The sequence below is a fragment of the Balaenoptera ricei genome, chromosome 17, assembly GCF_028023285.1.
Source record: "Balaenoptera ricei isolate mBalRic1 chromosome 17, mBalRic1.hap2, whole genome shotgun sequence".
In the NCBI taxonomy this organism is placed as follows: Eukaryota; Metazoa; Chordata; class Mammalia; order Artiodactyla; family Balaenopteridae; genus Balaenoptera; species Balaenoptera ricei.
This window is the reverse complement of record NC_082655.1, coordinates 67,427,236-67,453,709: the sequence shown is the minus strand read 5'-3', so window position 1 is coordinate 67,453,709 and position 26,474 is coordinate 67,427,236. Positions and strand designations below refer to the sequence as shown.

Below are 26,474 nucleotides of genomic sequence, written 5' to 3'. Positions count from 1 at the left end.
AGATACTATTTAACAAAGATTAACAGTATTTAACAAAACATAGTTTTAAAAAAAAGTTGTATAAAAATGAATCCTACCATTGTCACCTAACAGCATCGCAAAAGTATTTTTCTTTATTATTTCAGCCTTTGAAAATATAATTTTTAATAGTACCATAATATTCCAAGTTGAGTTCATATATTTCAAAGCAAACATGGGCAGGCTTTTCTTATAATAACTGCAACCAATATACAAAATACATATATTTACATTCTGTCAACCTAAGTTCATCCTCAATAAAAAAAATTTATAGATACACCTAGGCTGAAACTTTAATTTTCAATCAAATAGCTTAGGGTGCCTTAGGTTATACATAAGGCATGCGTTACATATAACGCATATTCACTGAAACCCCAATTACTAATTCTACCACATTCAACATATACCACCTTTGACTGACTAACAGCAGCCAGTGAAAATGTTTCATTTACAAAAACAATCAGGGAAGCATCATGGTTTGATAACATGAACCACTGAACTGTGAAGGTGAGAACCAGGATTCATGTCCCAGCACAGCCCATAAGTAACTATGCAACAGCCAGAAAATTGTTTACTAACTATAGGCCTTAACTTTGAAGGAATTACATGATTCCTAGGGCCTCTTCCAGCTCTAAAACAAAGATGCTCAGCAATAAAGATGATTACAGTTCCATCACCTACATGCAAATCATCTGTCCTAGTTGACAGGTTATTCTTACTGACGGAAATCATATCCTAATACCTGGAATTATGTTCAGTGCTGTCCCAGACAGCCTGCACTTCCTTGCTATGTAAATTTTCTTTAAAATTAAAAAATTACAATAAAAATTCTACTTTAGTCTTTCCTGCCAGCTTGGCACCCCTACCTCTTTTTACAACAACAACTAAAAATAAAAATTAAATATTTGTAGTTGCTCTCGCTGAAGAAACTTTTGCTTTTGTGGTGCACAAGAAAACTTATTTTGAAATCTGCCTAACCAACAGACGTCAATACTGTCAGTTCAAATAAATATGCTTGCATGGTTAACAAAAAAGAACGCTGTATGAAATCATGCTTGAATTCATTTATTTTGAACACATACCTAAGAGCAATTAGTTTAAAGATAAAGACAACAATGATGGATTACCTACCCCATATTTATTTAAAATAGAGTACCTGCTTTGCAGGAGTTTTCAAAGCAGATTAAATTAGCAACTAAAAATCTATGAATGCACTTCAGAATGCTAATTTTGTTAATATTTTGTTTATTTGTAATATGCAGTAAAAGGGAAGAAATATGTTGAAAAATATATCCTGGCCCATTAAAAAAAGCAACACAGGCATATGCTTTTTAAATTTTTTAAACATTTCCTTAAAGCAAGGAGGAACCCTTTCTTTGCCATCTTTCAAATAAACATTCACTCCTGGTCTTAATTATAAACAAGATGCAGTACAGTAAATGACAGGTGTGCGGTGTCTTTTTCTTTAGTTAATAGAAAATAATATACTCAAAGAAATGGGGCAAAGTAAGCACCAGAGTACTGCCAAGGAGACTAAGCTTATTAATATTAATTTTTTACATTTCAACTGACTAAAGGTACCTGTAATTGGTACCCTGGTTGTAAATTTAAACTGCTATGCTTATGTAATAAGCAGTCATTACGCGCTTTCTTTTGTGTTCTCTAATGGGAAAACTGAGAAGGTCTTTCCCGTTTTTAAATTAAATGCTTTAATAAAGTAAGATTTTTAGGAGAACAAATACTCAACTTCTTACGGTGTAAATTAGTAAAAGCTGCTCTCACTGGACTTGTCTGTGTAGAAACTACAGTGATTAAATGCTTTCCAGAGCTTACATGCTAGTGCTTTCAACATCAAGAACTAAAACCAGGATCATGTCAGCGCTCTGTTCTGCTAAGCTTTAGACAAAGGGTGAGCCACGGCGCTGTGGGCAGGCTCTGGCCACGCTGAGATGCGCAGAAACGCCACAGCGACCCGGAACGACCGAAGACGCTCTGCTTCTGACCCCATGTGCTTGCACTCTAGCCAAGAGCCCATGTGTTTGCCAACATGGCTTCTGCACATTCAGCTAGCAGAACTTATCCTCACTCCTGAATCACTGCCTAGTCAAGGAAGTTCCTAGCTGAAAGCCCTCCACTCTCCACAGGAGAAAGTTCAGACAGATTCTAGGAAACTGGAACAGGAGATTGGGAAAATGTAGCGATTCTGCACACAGGCGTAAAACTACTGAAAGAAATGTTTTAAAGTACGTGTATTCTGAGTCAACTGATTTCCAACTTATAGACATTGAGTTGTAAATAGTTGAAAAATAGAGTTGTGAAAACACTTTTTTTTTTTTTTGGTATTTCAAAATGTGTTCAAACTTGGTAGAATCTGCAGTATCTCTGAAACTTGAAGCTTTTTCACTTCTCTTCTCCCATCTTTAAATTGCCTCTAAGCTTTCATCACCAGTATTCTGCTACAGGTACAGACATGGCTAAAACACATTCACCCCAGAAGGAGGTCTGTTTACAGAAATTAAGCCACATTCAGTCAAAGCAAAGCACATGCTTCAACACGAAAAGCCTACCCACTCCTCCAAAACATCCTTAGTAGTGTCTGTCTGACTTATCTTCATGTCTCTTCTACTCCTCCCTTAAGTTTTCTTTGTCATTTTTGTTTATATTACCCTGTGCTTTTCCTTTGATAACAGTAATTTTAAAAGGCTCAAGAAATTTTCTTCTGACCATAGATTTAAGAGAGCAGTCTCTTAACCTGTGGGTCTAAAAGCAGAGAATCCCTTTGCTCTACCTCCTAACATCTGTCACAAGAGTCAGATTACAAATCAACCCAAATGAGGGGATCAGGAGGTGGAAGCGAAGAGGGAACACAAGAAAAGGAACAACCTGGTTACTGGTTAGGTCATCGGCGCAAACTATAATATAGTTTCGATTCTTTACCTGATACAATCATACCAAGGGATCTCATGTTAGAAAACAGCATTAAACTGAATGTTTAATGTTTAAAAAAAAGAGACCATTCTACTTTCCTAAATAGAAATCCTCTTTGAAGATGTAAAATAATAATCCTTTTATTGGTCAATCTATGGAGATTTGTTAAACACGTATGAAAAAATAAATATTTTCAGTGAAGAAAACTACTCTTTCATTCCCAGTTTTTTAAAAGAGACTTCTAACGTCATCAGAAATATTAACAGAGAGAGACATTAATTACAAACCAATGGATAACAATATATGTAAGCTACTTATGCATTTTACTAGAAAAATAACTTTACCTCTGATGCTTTCTATTTTAAAAACTGACCTGTGCATTGCTTTTAATAATTGTGTTTCTAAACCTTCTGAGGTTATTGAAGTGGGCAAGGAGATTAATCAGTACCTACTTATGGGCTGCCAAAATATACTTTTAATTTTTTAAATGATAAGAGAAGCCTAAGGCAGTTGGCAAACATCTCAGAAATCTGAGTCTAAACAGTTTTAACTTATAACTTTATGCCAAACAAACTTATTTCAAGGAAACATTTGACTAAAGCAACAATAAGAACTTGTAAAATGCTGAACTTTTTTTAGGTACTAGATGGTTCTCTAATATATACAAACACCCAAAAAGCAATTTAGATCCAACTTTTACCCCATTAAAACACTGACGTTTCCAGAGCACAGAGTGTAACCTGATCATAAGTGCTGTGAAGGGTGAGAGTTGAATCTATGCTAAATCTTGCCATCTCTAGGTGTTTTACACAACTCCAGTTTTTTTGTTTTTTTTTGTTTTTTTAAATAGGGTCGAAAGTTTACAGTACATTTTTCTACTCATTACCAATCACAAAATTCTTTTATGTTATGTCATCCTTGAACGATTCTCTGAGCAATTTGGGTATACCCAATCATAAATTTGCACAACAAGAGCTCTATCCCCAAATCCATTCACATTCCTATTATGGATAGTCTTTAATGATAAAGCAAATAATATTTATTTATATAGTTAGGAAAAGGATTAAACTTCCCACAAAATAATTCTCCCAAAGACACCACTTTTAGAATATAACAATTATTCTTACTCTAAGACTCCTATACGAAAACACTGATGGCTTGCAACCCAACAATTCACAAAGAATGTGAATTGAAAAAGTATTCATACTCAGGACCTCAATTCTGTTGTTACTAAATGAACTCTACTTATACTCAAGATGCTCACTAACGCCACTCATTTCACCTCTAATGTTCACAAGAGAAACGCTGATGCACTGTCTCCCACGACTGGGATTCAGGACTGGAGAACTGTCACAGTGAGTTAGCCCAAACAGATCTACACTACAATTAAACATATTAAAACGCCTGCATATAAAGAGCCCATACATGGCTACATAAAAAGGCCCTTTCACCCAACCAGTAGGTTGATCTGTAGTTCTGACGATTTTAAATTAGCAACCACTTCAAAATTCAAAAAAGTACAAATACGCCACTTTCTAAAATTCTCTCATTTTCGGTTTATTTCTCTCATTTACAGTTATCAAACCTTACTTGCCAAACTCTATCCTTAATTAATCACAGGAAATTTCCAGTAAATTGAAATCATCGCCATAAATGCAGTAGGCGTAATGTGGAAGCATCAAAGGGTAGAACACAGTCTTTAAAAAGAAATAAGAAAGCAATAACATACAGCTACAGTTTACCTTTTAAAAGAATTGTAAGACCTAAAAATACTATACAAAATCATATAAATTTGAATTCTATTTTCAATATATAAGGAGAACTTAATATTTTAAATAACGCTTCTGAGTCCTATTTTTAAACTGAATAATTTGGCAGTACATACAATCAACTATTTAAACTATTTTATATGTAGGAGTCTGATATATTAAAATGAGTTAAATCAATGTAGTATTACTCTAATTTTAAAAGCAGACAAACAAAAATCAGAGCCAACTAAAGAGGAACACGTTAAGCAAAGAAAATATGAAAGAAATTTTGAATTAATGTTTCTAATTAGCAAGGGCTTTCTCATAGACTTAAAAGCAAATTTCCCTTTCCCAATTAATTAGAACACCAACACAAAGAACTAGACTCTAATTGACAATTCTTTCAGAGAACTAGGATGGGACAGATGTGACCAAACAGCAGAATACATGTTCTCTAATTTAAAAAAAATTGTGACAAAAATCCTGAGATAGATAGATAGATGGATAGATGGATGGATGAATGGTGGTTCCTATGCTTAAATAAGAACACCTTTGAAAAATCATAAAGGCTGTGTAGCTGGTAGTATGGCAGAAATATTTTGGCTAAAAAATAAGCTCACTCTGCTCAAAGTAACACTAGACTTTGCAAAGAGCTTTTTGTCAACTTACATATAATGTAAAATACTGACTGAAAAGACTTCTGAAAAAATCTAGAATTGTTCCTCTTTCTATTAATGATCCCATAATTATCACAGACATATTTCAGTGTTTGCCATTAACTTAAATAGGAGAATTTTACAATACACTCAGAGAATTCCAGTTGCTTCCTCCAAGATAAAAAGAGGCACAATACTAATGTGAAATGGATATGCCTAAATTAAATGAAAAGAGAGAAAAATTAAGAAAGAAATCTGGGACAGGACCCATAACAGCACTGCAATTAAAAAGATAAGGGAAGGAAATTCTCAGGAAAGACAAATAAATCCTCCAGCCTCTAAGATGAGGGACTTGCTCTTGGGGGGAAAAAAGATTAACATTAAAGAATAGCAAATTGAGGGGATTTAAGAAGCAAATTAAAAAATACTGCAGCAAAGCTTTCTGAGTGCCAAATTTTAAATGTAGGTATGCCTACAAGTTTTGAAACAATTCTCTAAACTTCTGATACACAGACCTTTTAAAAACATAGACACCATCTACATATACATGGTATTTTTAAATTTCTGATAATTTTTCATTCTCTATTAGCTACTAAATTTTACCTACTATTTTCTGTCTCATTTTACAAGTAAAATAATTTTAGAATCAATAACAAAATGATAAAGTATAAATATACTAAAGCCAAAATACCTTGTCTTAAGACAATTTCTAAGATTCTTTCTAGGCAAAGCTTAGGGAATTTCTCTGCTTACGCATACTCCCCAATCCCAACCGTGGGCAATCCCTATAGGTTCTCATTTCCTTGGTTTCCTTATTAAAACAGTAAAGTTCTTGTTTCTTCCTAATTAGTCCAGTGATCATATAAAAACAAAATAAGACAAAAGGGCCAAAATGGTTTGCAAAGTATTTCTGCAATAAAGCATAACTGACAGAAGTCACCTAAGAGTTGAGCAGCTCAACTACCCAATTTCCTTCTGAAACCCTACACACTGATCTGTGTTGTTATTCTACCTTCCTAATTAGAGCATGCTTTCTACCATTCTACATTTTTGTTCTACATCATCATCATCATCATCATTATTATTCCTTGCCTTTTCTGTTGTTCCAAGTAATAATCTTCTCTTTCCTTTTTAAAAAACTCAAAGTTAGGTAAGAAATTGTTTAATGATTCTTCTTTGAAGTTGTCCAATACGCTAAATTTTTCAGTTAAATGAAACTGACCCTGAAAGTGTTTTAAAAGACCCCAAATCTCTGCATGTTAAAATAAAATCTTTCTAAACTATATTATATTGTTTCATTGCCTTGTTAAATGGTGTTCTTCGGTAATATATTAATAGTAGTATTAAGGGTTGGAGAGTTAAGTAAAGATATTTTACTCCTATACTAAATGTTGTACAAATGCTAATTTTAGGTCACATCTATAAGCTATTAATAGTTTTATGTAGATTTGTTAATTATCAGGATTCTTACTGTCATTTCTTTTTTGATGAATATATCATAATTTATCCATTCTCCTGTTGTTACACATTTAAGGGTTTTTTTTTTCCAGTTTTATGCTATCTCCTCACTGTCATTTCTTGATGTATTTTATATGCCTGTTTCTACCAGCTCGTCTTCTGTTTTCCAGATAAATTAAGGGTGACTTTACTCCCATATTCATATTTTTCATAATAGATTTATTGAGATATTCACATCCAATACAACTCAAATGGTTTAAATTTGTACAATTCAATGGTTTTCAATATATTCATAGAGTTGTACAACTAACACCACAGTCCGTTTTAGTACATTTTTATCACTCTACAAAGAAGCCCCATTAGCAGTCTCTCCTATCTCCCCCACTCCCAGTCCAGTCCCTGGCAACCGCTAACCTTCTTTCTATCTCTAACGATTTGCTTATTCTATACAACATGTGGCCTATTATTACTGGCTTCTTTCACTAAACATAATATTTTCAAGGCTAATCCATTTTGTAACACATATCAGTGCTTCATTTCTTTTTTATTGCTAAACAATACTCTACAGTGTGTACATACCACATTTTATTTTTCTTGCTGATAGACCTTTGGATTGTTTTCACTTTATGGCAGTTATGAATAAAGGTGCTATGAACCTTCTCATATTCATATTTTTGTAAATATAGAAAATCTACTGAACAGTCTGTGCTAATAGCATGATGTAGATCACAGGGACCCTGGGTAACCAGAGAAGACAAAGCCAGGTCGTCTGTCGGACCTGGAATGAGTGCTCCATCCCTGAGCCTTCGATTACTACCTTCCTACCAAACTGCTCCAGTACTGCTCGGATCTGCTTATGTAACCCCATCACCTCTGCCACTACCCCTGTGTTCGACTCATCATCTCACCATCGGAGGATTTACTTCGATGGCCTAAATGTGGCTCAGCCCCCAGTCCTGCCCAGTGCAGTGTATTCATTCCAAAATACAAGTTTCATCATTTCATTTCCCTGCATCAAACCCTTCAATAGATCCCTGATGCACTTGAGATTAAAGTAAAAATGGCTTCGTAAGTAAGACGCTTAGATGATCTGGTCCCACTAACCTCTGCAATCTTGACCTCTGACTACGTCTGTGGCATCTATAAGAAATTATTTCAGTTAATTACTCTCTCTCACCACTGGACCTTTGTACACGCTGCCCCCTCTGCCGGGAACTGCCCCCCCCCTCCCCCATGGGTGCTTCCCTCAGCCACAGAACTGTTTACACTCTACCTTTTTATAACCAACATCTCCATGATAATATGAGTGCAAAATGAGAAAAATCTGTGCTTTTCTCATAGTTAGTGGTTCTAGTACGATGAATGGCATAGAGTGGATTCTCAACACGTATTTGTGGTTTTGATGAGAGAATGCCACTTACTGGCATACCTGAATAATTCCGGTGAGTAGGTAGGACTTTTCGAGGCTCCGGGCTTGAAAAAATATTGGTGAAAAAAACACAAAACACAAACCTGCATCCTGGCTTAATCTCCCTGCAGTAGAGGCAAGTAACCCTCCACTGGCAGGCCATATGGTTCCCAATAGGACTGCCATCACTGCCTCTAGTGTGACCAGGGACTCGGGAAGATGCTTGCTCTACCTCCAGTCTCCTGGCAGGACTGATCCATAAGTAGGCGGGTAGCACGTGCTAGGCCAGTGAGAGTCATGCCTGTGGTTTCTGCTGGCACTATCAGGAAAGAAATGCTCTCTTTAAAGGGGAACACTGGCTGTTAAAGTGATGTAAGCCAGAGCTGCTGACGGCCTTCTCTGCCATCACATAAGGTCCTAATTGAAAAAAGAAGCCAACACAGAAGAAAGTGGAGACAAAGGAAAGAGAGAAGTTTCTGATGGCATCATTTAAATCGCCCATCCACATGCACCCAGAGCTGGTTGTGGCCTTGGATTTCCCAGACATGTGAGGAAATAAATTCCAGTATGGCTCACACTGGCTTGAGGCTTTTTTCTGGCAGCCAGAAGAGTCCAGGGCTACACATCAGGAACATCTACCTGTGTTAGCTTATAATTAGGCATCAAAATAAATGACTATCTATTTTTCGTTGTTGGTGCCATTTTACACTATATACACTATATAACATTTATAAGCTCAGGCAAAGAATATGCCCTATTCTTAGGGATACCCTAGTGGAAGGCATGACTTCTGATAACAGTGCTGGACTCCGACTGCTTCCTTTGGTGGGTGAAACAATGCAAGAAGGTTGCCAGAGCCAGGGCAGAATCCTAAGCCCCCTGGAAACTGGGAGACCTGAAGCTTTCAGAATGAGAAAAGCCTGCACCAGAACTAGACCAACTGAGAGCAGACCATGATTCTGTAGGAATCCATGTTACTTACTTTAAGACTCAGACACTTTTTTTTTTTTTTTTACCTACACAACCATGGGTAAATCAAAAGTCATTTGTTTTCCAGGGAATCAATCTGGTGAAATTGCAGATCAGGTTTGGTTATGCAGAAGTCTTCCCAACTGCATGTAAGATGTAGGAATATTGAATTTTAAACACAATCCACCAATTACTTCCCTGTGGATGAACTAAGAAGGGCGGAGCCAGTTCACGAGGTGTTCATGAAACAGAACTGGGTGTTCATCTAAGCTAGGTCTCTTTTCTTGAAGACAGGGCGAGATATGGAAATTAAGACACGACCTGTGCCCTCAGTGACTGACAGAGTACCGCAGAAAGAACAATACGACGGAGGAAAATCGGAAAACCGGATGTGCGCACAGGCACCCACACGGCGCAGCCCTGGAGCTCTTCCTGACCAGTGTTAGTTTCTCCTCACAGGCACCCAGCCGATCCCTTACTACGGGGCCCTTTCTCCTAAAGAGTGGCTTTGCATTACATCGTTGGTGACTTCCCACTGCATGTGAAATATCAAAAATGGGAGGCCAGCGTGGGCTGTGTGGAAAGGACGTCGCACCGGATACAGCTATCCGCAGGGGGAGTGAGGGTGAGGAGGAGGGCCACATGTACCAGCCAGCCTGGCAAGATGCTCACTAAGCATCATGAGGTCAGTCATTAAATTTTAGGAAAAAAGATATTAGAAATCGCAGGTATGAAAGATGCTTCTGTAGTGGTAGTGACTGAAATCCCTCTCCCGTTCAGGGAGCATAGCCTGTAATAGAGAAAACATGCAGGCGGCTTCCAGCAGATCAGAGGAAAAGGTAAGGGAACTGCAACTGGCTAGGGAGTATTCCCAGAAAAGCCCCTAAGCTAGGAAATTCATCATCCCACTCAATTTTCTTGGATGGTAGCGGCCAAAGGAACAACCCTGAACAGAATCAGAGCCTCCCAGCCAAGGGAGATGCAGCCCCGGAGTCCTGCTTAACACCACATGGCAGGTGTGTTCACAGCTACTTACAGTATCTGTTTAGAAAAAGCATCAAGCTTCAGAATTTCAGGCTTTCACGCCTGCGAGATGGAGAGCATACAATAAAACCACTATTAGGATGCTCGTGAGATGACAAATGTTACCCCCCTGCCACCACCAAACTTGGTTCATTATTTATTATTTGAAGCCCTTCTAAAAGTGTATGACGATAATCTCCTATTTTAGTAAATATAACAATCAAAAGATAATTTTACCTTTCTCTACAATTTAAGATCTTACAGTCCTTTGGACCATCATTCTGAATATTTGATACCAATACAAAATAATGAAACTTTATAAGGGGTGGGAGGTAATACAGAATGTCCATGGACCCCAACAAATTATTAAGTGTGTACGTGCACGTGTTATTTTCTAATTTCCTTTTAGGAGAGTCTGTTTAACAGGAATGTAAAGGAAAAATATTATTATTTAATTCAGCATCTCAGCATGGGGTTCATGTTAATGTAAGTTCATGATATCCACCTAGGTGCATACAGATTGATTATAAAGATTAATAAAGATACCGGGCACATATCAACTAATACAAAAACACTTATCAAAAAGGGGCTAGATAGGCAACAGGATAACTCTCCAACAGATCCCATCTTTACTACTAGGTAATTACTATGAAATTAGGCAGGTCACTGGATTTGTTTTTTCCCAACTGTAACATCTCCCTCGCATAAATCCCATGATTCTTTCAAAATCAGTAATGACAGTGTCAGCTGGCTAGTGCTGAGTCTGGTATAATATTGAATCCAAGTGATAGGATCCACTTCTGATGTGCAGTGCTATCCAGAGTGATCCCAGGGTCCCAGTTTTCTAAAATACTAATATACTCACTTTGTGTGTGCACACTGTGTGTGTTCACTTAAAACTGGATTTTCATTTTTCACTCCAGAAGGCCCCACCAGCAGGGCTGGGCACTGAGAATAAGAGTGGCGAAAGGCAGAGCCTACCCTCCAGCACGCAGGTTCACGCAGACTCAACTCCAGATCAACTAGTTCCTCCTCCAGTGAACACGTTCTGTGTCTCGATGCCAACTGTTTCTTTACTAACCTAGATCATCCATGAAATTGAGAAAAGGCTTCCAGAGATGTTCTAGGCAAAAGTCAGAAAACTACTGGGGAATTTATGCCAAATATCAGAGTCGTTGTTTCAGGGATACGCCACTCAAACTACTTCATCTCTTTTCCTCTACCCCCAAAGCATCTGTAACACCCAAATGATGTGCATTTTAAATGGTCATCGTGGTTTTTTTTGGATTAACTGCAGGGTCACAATGGATTTCTCTGTGTAATCTTCCAGATTCTGACATACTGAGTCCAGGAAAAAGAAACAACATGCCCAAGGTCTCACAGCCACCAGGCTGGGACAACCCCTGGGAGCTGCCCGCAGGCTCCTGTGCATGTTGGTTTTACTTGTGCCTTTTCTAATGTAAGACACACAGATCTGAGGACTGAGGCTTAACTTTTTATCTGCTATAGCAACTGCTAGAGCAATCAGTAAAAAAAAAGCATTAAAAGTCTTTATGTGGGGACTTCCCTGGTGGCACAGTGGTTAAGAATCCGCCTGCCAATGCAGGGGTCACGGGTTCGAGCCCTGGTCTGGGAAGATCCCACATGCCGCGGAGCAACTAAGCCCGTGAGCCACAGCTACTGAGCCTGCGCTCTAGAGCCCACGTGCCACAACTACTGAAGCCCGCGTGCCTAGAGCCCGTGCTCCACAACAAAAGAAGCCACTGCAATGAGAAGCCCACGCACTGCAATGAAGAGTAGCCCGTGCTCGCCGCAACTAGAGAAAGCCTGTGTGCAGCAATGAAGACCCAATGCAGCCAAAAAAAAGTCTTTATGTGGTCTACCTGGCAAACATTCAAAATTAAAGACAACACTGCTAAAATGACACTTCCTGATATTATGTCAAAGCATAATATTCGTTTAATTTGGTGATATTTTGAGTGATTTTTCTTTCTCTTTCTCCCAAGCCTACTCTAACAAATTTAGAAATATGAATGTTCAAAAAGTACTCCCCTGGAATAAATGAGTGACAGACAGCCCCCCCCTTTGAAAAAAATCACTCTCTCATCTCCTTAGTAGAGGACTGCCAACAATGACAACACCTCTTGACAACGGTGATGTACGCCAGAAATGTGATGAGAGGCTGAAAAATGTGATGAGAGGCTGAGCAAATGATTATTTGCTAGAGTCTAAAGGTAACATGCTTAATCACTGTTCAAACCTCTTTTTGTGCTTTCATCCTCAGAATCTCCAGACTGTGCTCCCAACTAACAATTTGTGCAAAGCCCTAGTTGGGAGCAAATTTTAAGAATAAGTGTCCTCCTCTTTCTCTTTCTTTTCTTTCTTCTCCCCCTAGAGGAGGCTTGACAGGATGTAAGCAGAGTAGGTGAGGAAGTAATCACAAAGGAAACATATATGAAAAGAAAATTTAGTAGAAATACTCAGTGATTTTCAAGAGGGAGAAATCCTAGGAAATAGATTTTTCAGGTGTTGACGCATCATTTTTTAAAGGTTTCTAGCCCTCATCACATTTATTTCTTCTTAGAAGGCTGGAAAGGAAAGAACTTAATGGGGAGGGACCTCTACTCCCTGGGCCACCCTATCCCATCTCCATTTTGTCTGTTACCAAATGCCTGATCAGATCATTTGTGGTTAACTTGTGAGTATCATTTCCTAAGTGATTGTATGTATGTATGGATATGTGTGTGTATGTGTGTGCTGTTAAAGATGATTTCAACTGATTATTGGGCTGTTACTCAGGAAAGAAGCCTTGCCTCTACCCTATGGCAGTATGAGTTAAGACTTTTAAGGCTTAAAATAGACAAGAAATACCAGCAGGGAAAAAAAGAGAGAAAGGGTAGAGTCTATGGCCTGGACAATAGGTAGAGCTCAGCTGGGAACTGCTATTGAGATGCTGATCTGAAATTTTCAGAAATGTAACTCAACCTAGACTAGGAACAGGAATCAGAGAGATGAGGAATAGAAGCAGACGATGAGGAGAGGCAGGAAAAGGAGGAAGAGCAAAGCTAACTTTTAAAAACAGTGTTCTAAGTGCTAGGTATTGTTCTAAGCGCTTTCTGTGAATGATCTCAATACAACAAAACTGCACAGTAGAAAAAGAACAGATGCCTTAGGGAGGTAGGCAGGTGGAATTTGAACAGGAAGAATACATTAGACTCAAGTTGCTATTAAGAATAAAGGGCCCTCAAGGTAGGCTTTACTTCTGTAACACTGGACCTTCTTAACACTGGACCTTCTCTGTTCTCTCTGTCCAAGGTACCTGCAACTGACTACTTGCAAAAAGGACATAATATCCTTATATTAAAGCATTAACCATTAAGCATTTTTTATACCTCTTCAACAAGAGGTATTCTTCAATTAGACAATATATCAGATATAATTTATTAAACTCTAATAGATAAATTAAAATCTAAGAATTTACTCAGTACTTTGTATAAACCCAAGTGTTATGGCTTCCTCCCGATCATCTAGAGCAGGGAAATTTACAATCTAGTTGGGTTAGGCCTGGAACGTGGTAGCCACCCGCATTCCCAGGACACTTTCAGCTAAGATTGTAACTAGCAGTTATTCTTCTGTCTTTGTGGCAATTGAGTCCCATCAACAAAAGATATCCTGTATCTGTTTCATTTCTGGCTACTCCTGTTTTAATGATCTAGAATACACAGGAGGGTTGTAAATGTCACAGCAAGATAACCACAAGGTCAAGAGTACCAAGAGAGGGGCAGCGATGGGCCCAGTGTCCCTTACCTTCCCACACTGTGCACCTGCTACAATCGCTTATTTTACATTTGTTGTTACATTGCTTTGTAATCCCATTTATGGAACTTAATGTTTGTTTTCCACTTCTCTTCCTACATAAAAGATGTGGGTGGAACACAGACCATATATATTGCTTCTGTACACCTGAAACATTCCTGCTTTACTCTGTGCTCCAAAATGATTATAGACTAAACTGGAAAAGACCGTCGGTCAGCCGGGGAATAAAAAACAAACCAGAGCTTCACCTGATCAGGAAGTTCCATTTGCATCATTAGAGGTGGCTATGCTATATGTGAAAGAGGACGGAGTGGGGAATATAAAGTCCCAGCTTCAAGGTCTGGAGCTACCTGCCTCCCTATATGGCACTGAGTCATCTCCATGAGCCTCAGTGATTTCACGGATAAAATGCGGATAACTTCTCTCACCAAGTCGACAGTAGTAAGAATTTGATGAAATAATATATATATTAAGGTATAAGGTATTAATATATACATTAATGTAGGTATGCAAGAAAAGACTGCTTCTTAAAACTCCTTTATATTCTGATTTATAAAAATATTTCTACACTTTATTTTTAAAAGATGTGGTCAAGTCGTTACTAGAGGGTATATGAAACAAAAAATTTTAAGAGACTACTAACAACCATGAGTTACAATAGAAATAAAGAGAATAAAAATTTTAAGGGTAGATTTAATCAGTGCTTTAAGAAACAGCATGAATTATTAAAACACTGAAACCATATGTCACAGTATTAATTAAATTATTTTGTATTTGCTTAAAAAACAGCTTTAAAAGAAAAGAGAAAAAGGAAACTGGCAGCTGTGAACAAAGTAAATTTGAGGTGGTAAGTAATTAAAACTTCTTTCTGTGTTCATGGTGAATACTGTTAATTATATCACAAAAACTCAGAAGCACCTAAAAACACTAAGCACGGATCCTACTGGGAACCTGTGTAAAAAAAAAACTGGGAGAAATCTGAGAGGGAGGGTAGCCCAATTTTTAGACATTTTATAAAATGTAAATGCCACATCTGTTCATTTAGATCATGATTATCTAAAATATAATATAGTCAACATGAAATAGAAACTGTTCTTCAACATAAATTAAGCTTTTTGTACAGTAATTGAAAGAATTCTCTAGTCACTCTTAGAAATATAATTTTTTCTAAATAACAACTGAAATTTGGTTTTGAATGGAACATCTTCTCTTTGTGTGAAAAGGTCATAGGATTTCTTAATATGGGAAGTCCAGGAAATTCCTTTTTAAGATTCCTTTAATTGAGGAAAACTTCTAAGGTTATTTTTAAAGAGAAGAACATGAAAAAGAAAGTGAGGTAGCCCTTTCCCCATCCATTAAAACAGAATAACCCATGTTAATAAAACATCTAAATCCAAATCCCACTGAATGAATTATCTGTGTAACCTCATTTGAAGCCAGCTTCAAAGAACAGCTTAACATAATTTCTGTGACCTGCATTTCCCTTTATTAATTAATGTCAGATAATCATTTCTGATATAGTATACAATTTAGCAACTTTGTGGGCCCGCAGACCCTCAGTGGGAGGAAGGGGACAGCACGTACAATGCTAAGCCTTGTCATATTCTTTCCCAACTCAGAAGGTTAGCTCGAAACTTTATTTTGAAATTACTATCTCTTTTTTTTTTGTTTGGATGGTCCGTTTATTTGTTCTTTACTTTTTAAGAGAACAAACGTTCACAGGCAAAAGACTACCAATGACAGACTGGGTTTGATTTCCAATTCTGCCTCTAACTAGCTAGTTAAACTAGGTGCACATCATTGGGTAAGTCATTGGACTTCTCGGTGGCTTCTTTCCCCATCTCTAAAGTGAGATCATAACAGCAGCTACTTACTAGGCTTCATTTGAGGATTATGTGGATCATTATGGGAAGAGCTTAGAACACTACCTGGCCCATGATAAGAACAATATGTACACTAGCAATTATAAACGATCTTTTAGTTCCAAGAACTTTCTATTACATTAGTACTAAGATTAAAACAGGATCTAGGGGCTTCCCTGGTGGTGCAGTGGTTGAGAATCTGCCTGCCAATGCAGGGGACACGGGTTCGAGCCCTGGTCTGGGAAGATCCCACATGCTGCGGAGCAACTAGGCCCGTGAGCCACAATTGCTGAGCCTGCGCGTCTGGAGCCTGTGCTCCGCAACAAGAGAGGCCGCGATAGTGAGAGGCCCGCACACCGCGATGAAGAGTGGCCCCCACTTGCCGCAACTAGAGAAAGCCCTCTCACAGAAACGAAGACCCAACACAGCCATAAATAAATAAATAAATAAATAAAAACAAAAACAAAAACCAGGATCTGTGTTGATAATACTTGGTTCCACATTTATGTCTCTGTACTGAAACCCACATTGCTGACTGGCCTATGACATTTAATCAAACATAAGTAAACTGTACATTCAATTAAATAGATGACTTAAACATTTAAGTCTTAATTTGTGTTCATGTCCTACTTTCTACCTGTTTGGGGTCCCCTCATAATTATCAGTCTTTGGTAATATAGTAATGTTCTTTTAAATAAAACAAATTTATATATCTAATGTCACACGGACACAGAAAAGTTACATGCCCATATATGGGCAGCAGTAACGTTAAAAGTGTTCTATGAACAAAAAGTGAAAAAAAACGAAACACTGACATGTTCCTCTATATAATGAAAAAAATTTTAATGACGTAGGCTGCGTCTAACTCAATTTCCTTCATATTCTTGATTCTCATCTTTTGAGCACTTCTGACAAAATTCATTTTGTAGTATCTGATGGGATCAGTTAATCAAGTTTCCTTTTCTGAGACAAGAATCATTTCCCTCAACTAATATAGAAGGTGGCACAAAATGTCTTTGCAATTGTTACAAGATTCAATTAAAAGCGGATGAGTTGAAAAACACAAAGTTCTATTTCACTACAGACATTATGGCCCAGGATATAAAATTTGAATGCTTTGAAAATAAAAGGTGGTTTAGTCTTGACTTCAATCAAAGAGAATTTAGACATGATCAGAACATACTTCAATTCCTGACACAAAGAATTTATCCAGAGTTTAAATGGATACAAAACATGTAAAGGCCAAGAACCATGTCTTGCCAAAAGTAATAGTAAATGTTTGTTTTTCCTTTTCTCTCTACCCCTCAAGGTAACCTACATTTATCTCTGCTTCAAAACACTGTGAAAACTTTGAAACCTCATTGTAGTATATAAACAAATGATCAGGTATGCTATTTTCATAATCAGCCCTTGAAATTTAGTAGGAAACAGGACCCTTAATCAACAGAGACCTCAGGAAAAGTAATGATGACAATAAAAAAACACTGAAGTAGAAATACCATAATAAGCCAAAGGTATCAAATTTATGGGAATAAACAGATAATACGTAAATGCCTCCTATTTTCTATCCCTAGGGTCAGGAAGGGTCAAGAAGTAAGTAAGCTCCTTGGTGTGGCATTCCTGGGCCCCTCAGGACTCGAGGACGGCCACCTCGAATATCCGTGGGGACTGCTGCTGGCACTGCAGGCAGCTTTGATGACAGCCACTGTGCTGTGAAAGAGGACAGGTTTCGGAGGAAAAAAATTAAAAGATGGGAAACAGATAAATACAGTGAGCACACATTATGGTTTAAAGCAATAGGCACTGGCATTTAGGATATGCTAAAATCAAAATACATTTAAAAGGTAACAGCACTATGTTACAAGGGCTAAGATTTTATGTTTTCAAAAGACACTTTAAAGAGAAAGTTTGAACCAGATCTTGACATATAATATAAATATGTCAGTGAACGAGTTCAAAGAAGTAATAACTTACCTGTTAGACCATAAAGATTTTATGAAACGTTGGGAATATTTTGAAGCAGCATCAACAATAAACATCTAACTTCTACATTAGAGAAAAATGTTAATGTTCCAAAGCATCTAGCTTCAAAGAAAATCGAAAATCAAGATGCCACTGGGTTAATAAAACAAAGTCTACTATTGTATATAAATAAAACTCATAAAACCAACCTAATTTGTCTAACAGATGTTTAAGTCAAAGGAATTTTCCATTTCCATTCCATTCAAATATAATAGCATGAGTAACCACCAAATAGTTTTCAAAATACATTAGTTCAAAACTCTCTTCTATTTTCACACTCTACCTTATAACCTAGGAAACAGTTTATTTTCTGGACTGTAATAAAACCGCCATATCAAAGGCAGAATTAGAAATCTAGATCAAATCGCTTTCTTAGTGACAAAGAACTGAAAGAAACTGCAAAATAAACTGTTTCCTCCGGCCCCGGCTTTCTCTCTTCTAACTTAAGCTACCAATTCAATAATTATGACACAGTTGTTTCTTCAAAGGTATTCTCTTATAGTTTAGGTAAAGACTTCAAAGTCTCGGTATTCATATAAGGCACTGGCAGGTCTTTTATAAGCTCCCGCACTCATCTGTCTGCTGAAGTTTACCCCAGCTCATCACACTCCTGGCTTTTTCAGTCCTTTTCTCTTCTCAAGGAGGCACAGTAAAAACTGGGCTCCAATTCTGTGATACTGACAGCTAACAGACTTCCGGTCCTTTAGGTGGAGACCACAAAATTTTAAATGTATGATTTCTGCTTGTGAAATTCATGTAACTGGCACCAGAAAGGTCAAAACTGTGGTTTAAAGAAAGCAAAGTCCTCAAATTAATCAATTCTAAATTAATTCAATATTTTTGAATACTTCCAAAAGTGGGGAAGGCAAACAAGTCTACAGACTATGGCACCACAATCTCAACCTTGCATGGAGACATGCACTTAAGAGATCCTCCAAAATTGGAATACATACATCTCTAGTATATGGTTAAATTCCTATTTAGTCATTATTAAATGCTACATATTTCTTCCTCTCCCTTGGCTCTTTTTGGATGGGAAGGCAGAAGTGTAGCTGTGACTAGAACAAAAAATATATTTCCACTGATTGTAGACACCCATGAATCATTCATGAAGTAGCAAACAAGGCTTAGACAACCTAATGCATGGAATTAGGTTAAAATCACAAGTTGCAAAATTTACTGTTAAATTCTCTGGTTATGTCTTGTTTTTCTGAGTCTCAAGCTAGCAAGAGAAGTCTCAGTGGAAATATCTATATCCTAATGGCAAAGAATCACAGAAAAAAAGAAAAAAAAGGGAGGGAGGGAGGGAGGAAAGAAGGAAGGGAGGGAGGGAGAGAGGGAGGGAGGGAAGGAAGAAATGTAATTAATTTTATAGACATGGATAATTTTATAAATAAATGTTTAATTTATCCCTTACATCTAGATGTTATGAACAGTGGAGAATGACGTAAATGATCTGTGCTTCAAAAATAAACTATGAGGTGCTTAATGAAAGCAGCCTGATTTTATTCGTTATTTTCTCTTTAAAGGAAATTCTGGCAAGGTCAGCTGACTCAAATTCAACACCTGTCTAGAAAATAACATGTATCTGTCACTTTATTCCAAAATGAAAATGAAGGGCATAGCTAAAACACCTAATAACTGACCCCAAATCAAATGCCGTGTATTTGTTACTATGGTGGCACAAATGTGAAATTCTGCTTATCACAGACCTTCTCCCTAAAGCTAACAACTCTACTATCCAGATAAGTAGAATATACAAGCTTGAAATGAAATCTAAAGGCCAATAACAACAACAAAGAACAAGGCAGGGGAATGTACATTTTATTAACAATCTGCAGCCCCTTCTCCCCACTCCTGGGCACACACACACCTGTACGACAGCACAGAAGAGCACAGCTGAGAAACCAGAGTCCACTTGTTTCTCCGAAGATTCTGGCTCCAGTGCTACTTCCTCTAAGACATGCTAAGTCGAAAGATCTACACAAGGTACAGACTGGCAATACTTTTAATTACAATTATTTCCAAAGAATACCAGCAACGCTGATAGGAGTCACACTTAGAATTTTTCAATTAAAAAACCACAGTGCTCTCACAGTGAAATCTCTCTACACTGAATCCCAACTTACAATCCAACAAACATCCTTATGAATTTTATAAAAAAATGATGCTTTAAAATCGCTGTAATTCTAAATCTTGCAATTCTAGCTTTTGGATGAGCCAGAGAAACCAGGTTCTGCCGTATTTCTGGTAAACCTTTCAGCAACGCACTACGCTTACATCACTTGGCCTGTCTGTGCCTATGGAAATCGCAGTGCCGCTGTTCTACGTGGAGACTGCCTGGACTCTGGGACTGTCTCAGCCTCACCTGGCACAACACACCTTCCTCACGAGGCGTGTACCTTCCCAGGAGCACACTTTGGAAGTGCAGGTAACACCATGCAAACAGAACATTTGCTTATGAGGGACGGCTTTTGTTGCTGTTGCTCTTGCCTTGACCTCTACTCCCATGGATAGATTAAGGCGTTTAGTAGAAACAGACATATAACTCAGAAAACAAGGCTCAGTTTTTTCTTTAAGAGAAAAATCAGAAAGCCAAAATTCAACGTAAAAAGAACGAGCAAGGAAATACGGCGCTAAATTTGCATAGATACTTCTTTTCCAGGTTAACAATCTTTGGTAGTTATTCTTTTTTTTTTTTTTTTAAGAGCTATTCTTTTTTTTTTTTTTAATTAATTTTTTTTTTTTGGCTGTGTTGGGTCTTCGTTTCTGTGCGAGGGCTTTCTCCAGTTGCGGCAAGTGGGGGCCACTCTTCATCGCGGTGCGCGGGCCTCTCACTATCGCGGCCTCTCTTGTTGCGGAGCACAGGCTCCAGACGTGCAGGCTCAGTAGTTGTGCCTCACGGGCCTAGTTGCTCCGCGGCATGTGGGATCTTCCCAGACCAGGGCTCGAACCCGTGTCCCCTGCATTAGCAGGCAGATTCTCAACCACTGGACCACCAGGGAAGCCCGGTAGTTATTCTTTATATTTCCCATAGCACTCAGCACAGACTAATACGAAATAAATAATTAATATTCTGAAAGAACAGAGAGTCAAAAGGAAGGAGGATGGGTAAAGGGAAAGAGGGAAGAGAGAAAGGAGGGTTAATGGTGCTGAATGAATGTAGTTTTATGGGGAAAACTAAGCCAATCTGTTTACATGAATGTGTGCATAAAAAGAGGAAAATGGAAGAGTAAAAATGCTTTAAAAACTGGCCTGTCGTACAGTTTCCAACTGTGGCTTTGTATTAATAACACCCACTGGAAGATAATTTCAACCCACCAGTAAGCCTATTCTGTCCTGAGTTCAGCAGTCCGTTCTGCATACAAGGGGCAGAGGGTTGCATCCGGGGGGGCTATGATTAGGATCCTCGTCTGAAGAGCTAAATGACTGAGGGCATTTTGTCAACTGTCAAAATATTATTTTCCAAATCACAGTGCCTACCATGCTGACATCTGAAGGAAATAGCACAAAAATAGCAACACAATTAAATGCTGGCAGATTTCTGCCTAAAGCAAAAGAGTTATAGTTAAATCTACTGAATTTGGTTTAGAATAATACTGATTTTCAGGGGACACTGCTCAAAATCTCAGATTTGTAGCTCAAATCAAGCTGCCCGTCTTCATGGGAATTTATACACTCTCAGTTAAATCAGACACCTAATCACAAATCTTCTCACATCTATGAACAAAGAGGGAATTCAAAATCCAACAAATACTCATTTGAAATGTACTTTCAACCATGCCATATCCAATATGGACATAATTTCTTTTATGTCTTGATACGTTTAATATAATGTTTAGTATTTAACAACAAAATGTATTAGTATCACAAGAAGTATATGATGCTTTATTGTACTTTGGAGAACTCACTCTACATGCTAGTATTAAGAATTGAGCTTAAAAAAAAAAAAAAAAAAAAAAGAGTTGAGCTTTTCCTAGTATGTGTGAACAATTCTTCACTCACCCATGTCACCCTGTCCTCTCACCCCAGATATCTCTAACATAGAGAAAATGTACTTATAAATAAATCCAAAATATATATGAATCCACAGTGAGTTCAGGTTTCCATGGCAAAGGGAAAATTACATTTCAAGGCTATATTGTCAAATAGATTTATCTAACACTTGCTCCTGTTTTGACTATCAATTCTCAGAGAATTTTATTGGCCAACTTTAAAAATGCTTAAAACGTGAGACTGCAATGGAAACACTGATATAGCTGCAGATTAGGAAGCACAGTTCAGTCTGTTAAATAAATTTTGTCTTTTTAAATTCAAACTACAGAATTTCATTTCCCTAAACTCAAACCTGGAATTTGCGTTTACACTCACAGATATAATCCCTAGGAAAGTGTGAGGAAGTATATACTTAATCATGTTTTCGAATCAAAATTTTAAGATATATTCAACAACACTGCCTTCAAGAACATTTTGTCCACAATATTGTACATTTAAGATTCAAAATATTTCTATATAACATCTCCTACTCAGCCTTGAAAATAAACTAAACAAGGAAAGCTGAAATTATATTTGAACCAACCCTGCTTTACCTCAAAGCTATGCCACTTCTTTTCTTAAATAATTAAAAAATTTCCCACAGAGACATAAATTATTACACCTTCCAAGATAAGGGTTCTAAGTAATTCTATAGTCACAATATTTCACACAACCTGTTCTCTGTAGGAAGAGTGATTCATCCAACAAACCACAGATGCCACTCATAACCTGAAGTTTCTAGTATTGCAAGGGAGAAGGAATGCTGATTCACAGCCTACCATGTTTATAACAAAAAAAGGAATCCAAGTGGCTGTCTGCCATGCACCTGCCCCCCAAAAGTGAGTATGAAATTAAAGTGCCAAGGTAGAACTTTAAATTGTTTAGGTCATCATTAAATTTCAAATGAGTCATCATGTTTCAGTTTGAAATAAAGGTTAGAAGTAAGCAAAATAATATTTGATTTTAAAATTAATTTTTAAGTCCTCAAATATGAATATGATTTTCCTATACTACGTTTATTGCCACTAATATGCTCGTATGTAGGGCTGTTTAGGCAGAAAATGGAGCTCAGGGGTTAAGATCAAAGTCTTCAGAGTGGCAAACTGCCACTTGCTTGATATGACCTTGGGAAAGTCACTTAACCTCTCTCAGCTTCAATTTCCTTATCTGTTATTCTGAAGATAATGAAAAGCACTTACATAATGCCTGGCTCACAGTGAGGGAGCAATAAGTAGTAGCTGCTGTTATTAGTATTATCGAAGGAGTCTCTGCAAATTGCACTTGTAAATTAGATGTGAATAAGAAATGGCTGTGTAATTCCTAAAATTTTACTTAAAAAAAAAAAAAAAAAAGCCTAAAGTTCAGACTTAGTTCTTTTTATAAATGAAAAACCATGATGGCAGGAGAGACCAATGCCTGAAGAAGGTGAAACAGATCAAAAAACAACACATACGAAAAACAAAAGGCACGAACCCAACAGTAGCGACTAACATCCTGGAACACTTAAAGAAAACTGCCAAAGACACAAGGAAACGGGTGGTTCCTTCGATAATGAATTCAAACATCAATACAGAGGGCAGAAAAATGACCAAAAATTTCCCCCAATCTACAAAAAAAAAATAACCTAAGTAAATTACATTTTGTATGAAGTGACAGGTAGTGGGAAATTTTTAACTTATTTGGCTTTCAGAGATTAAAACTGGACAACTAATGTCAAATATGTTGACACTTTGCTCTCCGTAAAGATAACACAAAACATTTCCAACATGGTAGCATGACGGAGTAAGGAGGTGAGAAGCTCCCACACTTGCTTCAGGTTTACCCGTCACTTGATCCTAAGAACCTACTAGGGTGGTGACAAAATAAATACAGAATTGGAAGCATTATCCTCTGAATTCTACCCTGATTAATCACACTTGAGTACATAAAATATGTAACACAGGTAATTTCTCTGAACATTTATGAGCGATACACTCAAAGTATCTGATATATATTAATTTCATATTTAGAAATAAGTATACGGAGCTATTTCTATTTTGTATTTACAGGTGCAGAGTTCAATTACTCTGAATATAAATAAATTCTTAATATGTATTACCCAAGAATTACTGTAACAAACGCTTATTCAGTCTTTCCCATACAATAAGCACTATCCTAAGGGTTATGGACACTGTTTTCAACAAGACAAAAATGGCCCCAATGTTCACGGAGCTTATATTCTAGCAGGGAAACTAAAAATAAGAACACATCACATGATCATAAACATTATGATAAAAATAAATCAGCGTTGTGTGATAAGGAGTGATTGAGAAGCTATTTCAGACTGGTTGGACCAGAAAAGCCTGCTCATTCAATCTACCCACATAGGACTGAAATTTGCTGCCAAAATCTATAGCAAGCAATTTTTTATTTACATATAAAAATAAATGCAAACATTTTGCTAGGCTATGAAATGATAATTCACCTCCTCCAATGGGTAAATGTAAACTCTTCCCAAATACACACAGTAAACACTGATTAACAGATATGGTCATTTTACCTCCAAATATCATTTCCAACACATTCATAGTGAATTTTCATAATAAAACAAATGTAGACAAATATACAACACTTTTAAAATTTATATTCATTTTACTTACATATTATTTTGCTACACTATAAATAGTATAATTTTAAATGTTTGATTTTACTTAAAAATCAAAATATACCAACAGAAAAGCTTACTTTTAAACTCACCTGTGCCTGTACACAGTGCAGAAGATCTATAAATTTGTAGCCAAATCCAAGAGAAATCTGCAATAAAAAGAAACAAACATGAATAAAAAATGCAGAATCCTGTTAGACTCATTAGAGTGGATGTGATTTTTTACAACCAATATACAAATAATACTCATTAATAACATCTCTCCATTAAATTGCATGGTAAATCGAGAAGACGACTTGCTGCCTTACTTCTATTTGTACAAACTAATGTCAGACACATAAGGCTACATTTCAGTGTGAATTATGAGGTGTCTACCCAACAAATTTTGAGTGCCCGCCATAACACTTATTACACTTCCTGGTAGCTGCCTATCTAATCACTAGCACTGAAAGCTGAACAAAAGCAGAGGAGGCCTGAGCTACCCATTTCCACACTGCGCTCCTAGCCCAATGCCCAGCCCACAGTAACACAGTACACAGGAAATGTTTCCTGAATGAATGAATGAATGAATGACAGAACAAGTTAATTAATTAATTAAGTTCACATACTGATCTTAATTTGCTGTGATTTATAGTTTGCCTATATGGAATAGAAAGGCTTGAAATTATTGAAATAAAAACCTATGTCATGATTGCTTAAACAAAGGCGTGTAAAAGTGAATAATTTATCTCAAAAAAAAAAAATCTTGTGTAAAATGATGTAAACATGATGCTATAGGGAATTCCCTGGCAGTCCAGCGGTTAGGGCTTGCTGCTCTCACTGCCAGGGGCCCGGGTTCGACCACTGGTCAGGGAACTAGGATCCCGCAAGCCATGTGGTACGGCCAAAAAAAAAAAAAAAAAAAATGATGCTATATACGACAATTTGCATGAGTAAGAGTGGATAAGAAAAGGAAGAACTGAACATTTTCAATAATGAGGGCAACCAAGTTTCATCTGGGTGTGTATCTTTGAGAACAAAGAACTTAGCCATGAAGGACTGTGCAGCACTTTCTCTGATCCACACAAGGATCACCTCCACTGTACCAAAGAAGTTTATTTATTTCCAAGATGCACAGTCAGTAATACGAACACAACCAATATGAGCCCATCATGTTTTATGATGGATTAATGTTTACCACTCTTGTGCATATTATGGACCTAAGAAAAATGACATGACTGCTACGAGTAGTAGTATGTCTTTATTTTAACTATTGTACTACTAGATTTAATCAGCTTCAAGGAATGTTTTTACAACTGCACTTTTTTTCCTTCAGGTGACACCAATCAGTAATAATTCATACTTTGATTCATTATCAGACTTAAAAGAGTATTAACTGTCTGATGCGCCCTTTACTCTTTAGAATAATAAATAGAACCTAATAGTAGAAAAAAGCTAATGTTAATTTAATACCCAAATTGCCATTTTTTCTAGGGCACTAGCAACATCTGATTTCATAAAGGGGAAAGAAATGGGGAAAAAATGCATTTTGGTTTTTGCCAGGACCTGATCAGTCTGGAGACCCTCACAGGTAAAGAAATGCAGCTAGGGTATTAGGCAGAGATGATTCATGAAAAACAAAAGGAAATCTGCATGCAAATAAGAGGTTATCGCAGTAAATAAAACAAATGGATTCTCCTCAAGCGGCAGCCTGTGAGTGGTGAGCAGTAAAGTGTTACGTAACAGGGGTCATCAATTCTTTCCAGCGCTGCTGGCCTACTTAAGCCCATTCTAATTCTATACCAACAACTAAAGTGCTCGAGGACATCACACTATGCAACAGTCAAGAGTTAAAACTTGTGATGTGAGTACGAATGATGATGTTAAACAATTACTGCTGGATCTATA

The 26,474-nt window shown here is 37.2% G+C and overlaps 1 protein-coding gene across 6 annotated transcripts in view; it reads right to left on the bottom strand.

Moving 5' to 3' along the window:
- The window catches only part of NCOA2 (nuclear receptor coactivator 2), a 268,760-nt gene that overhangs the window by 145,791 nt on the left and 96,495 nt on the right, over positions 1-26,474 (bottom strand). For all 6 annotated transcript variants that reach the window (XM_059902309.1, XM_059902312.1, XM_059902316.1 and 3 more), the window contains one exon: positions 24,680-24,736. The gene's annotated coding sequence lies outside the window, so the exon portion shown is untranslated. The remainder of the gene's footprint in view (positions 1-24,679; positions 24,737-26,474) is intronic.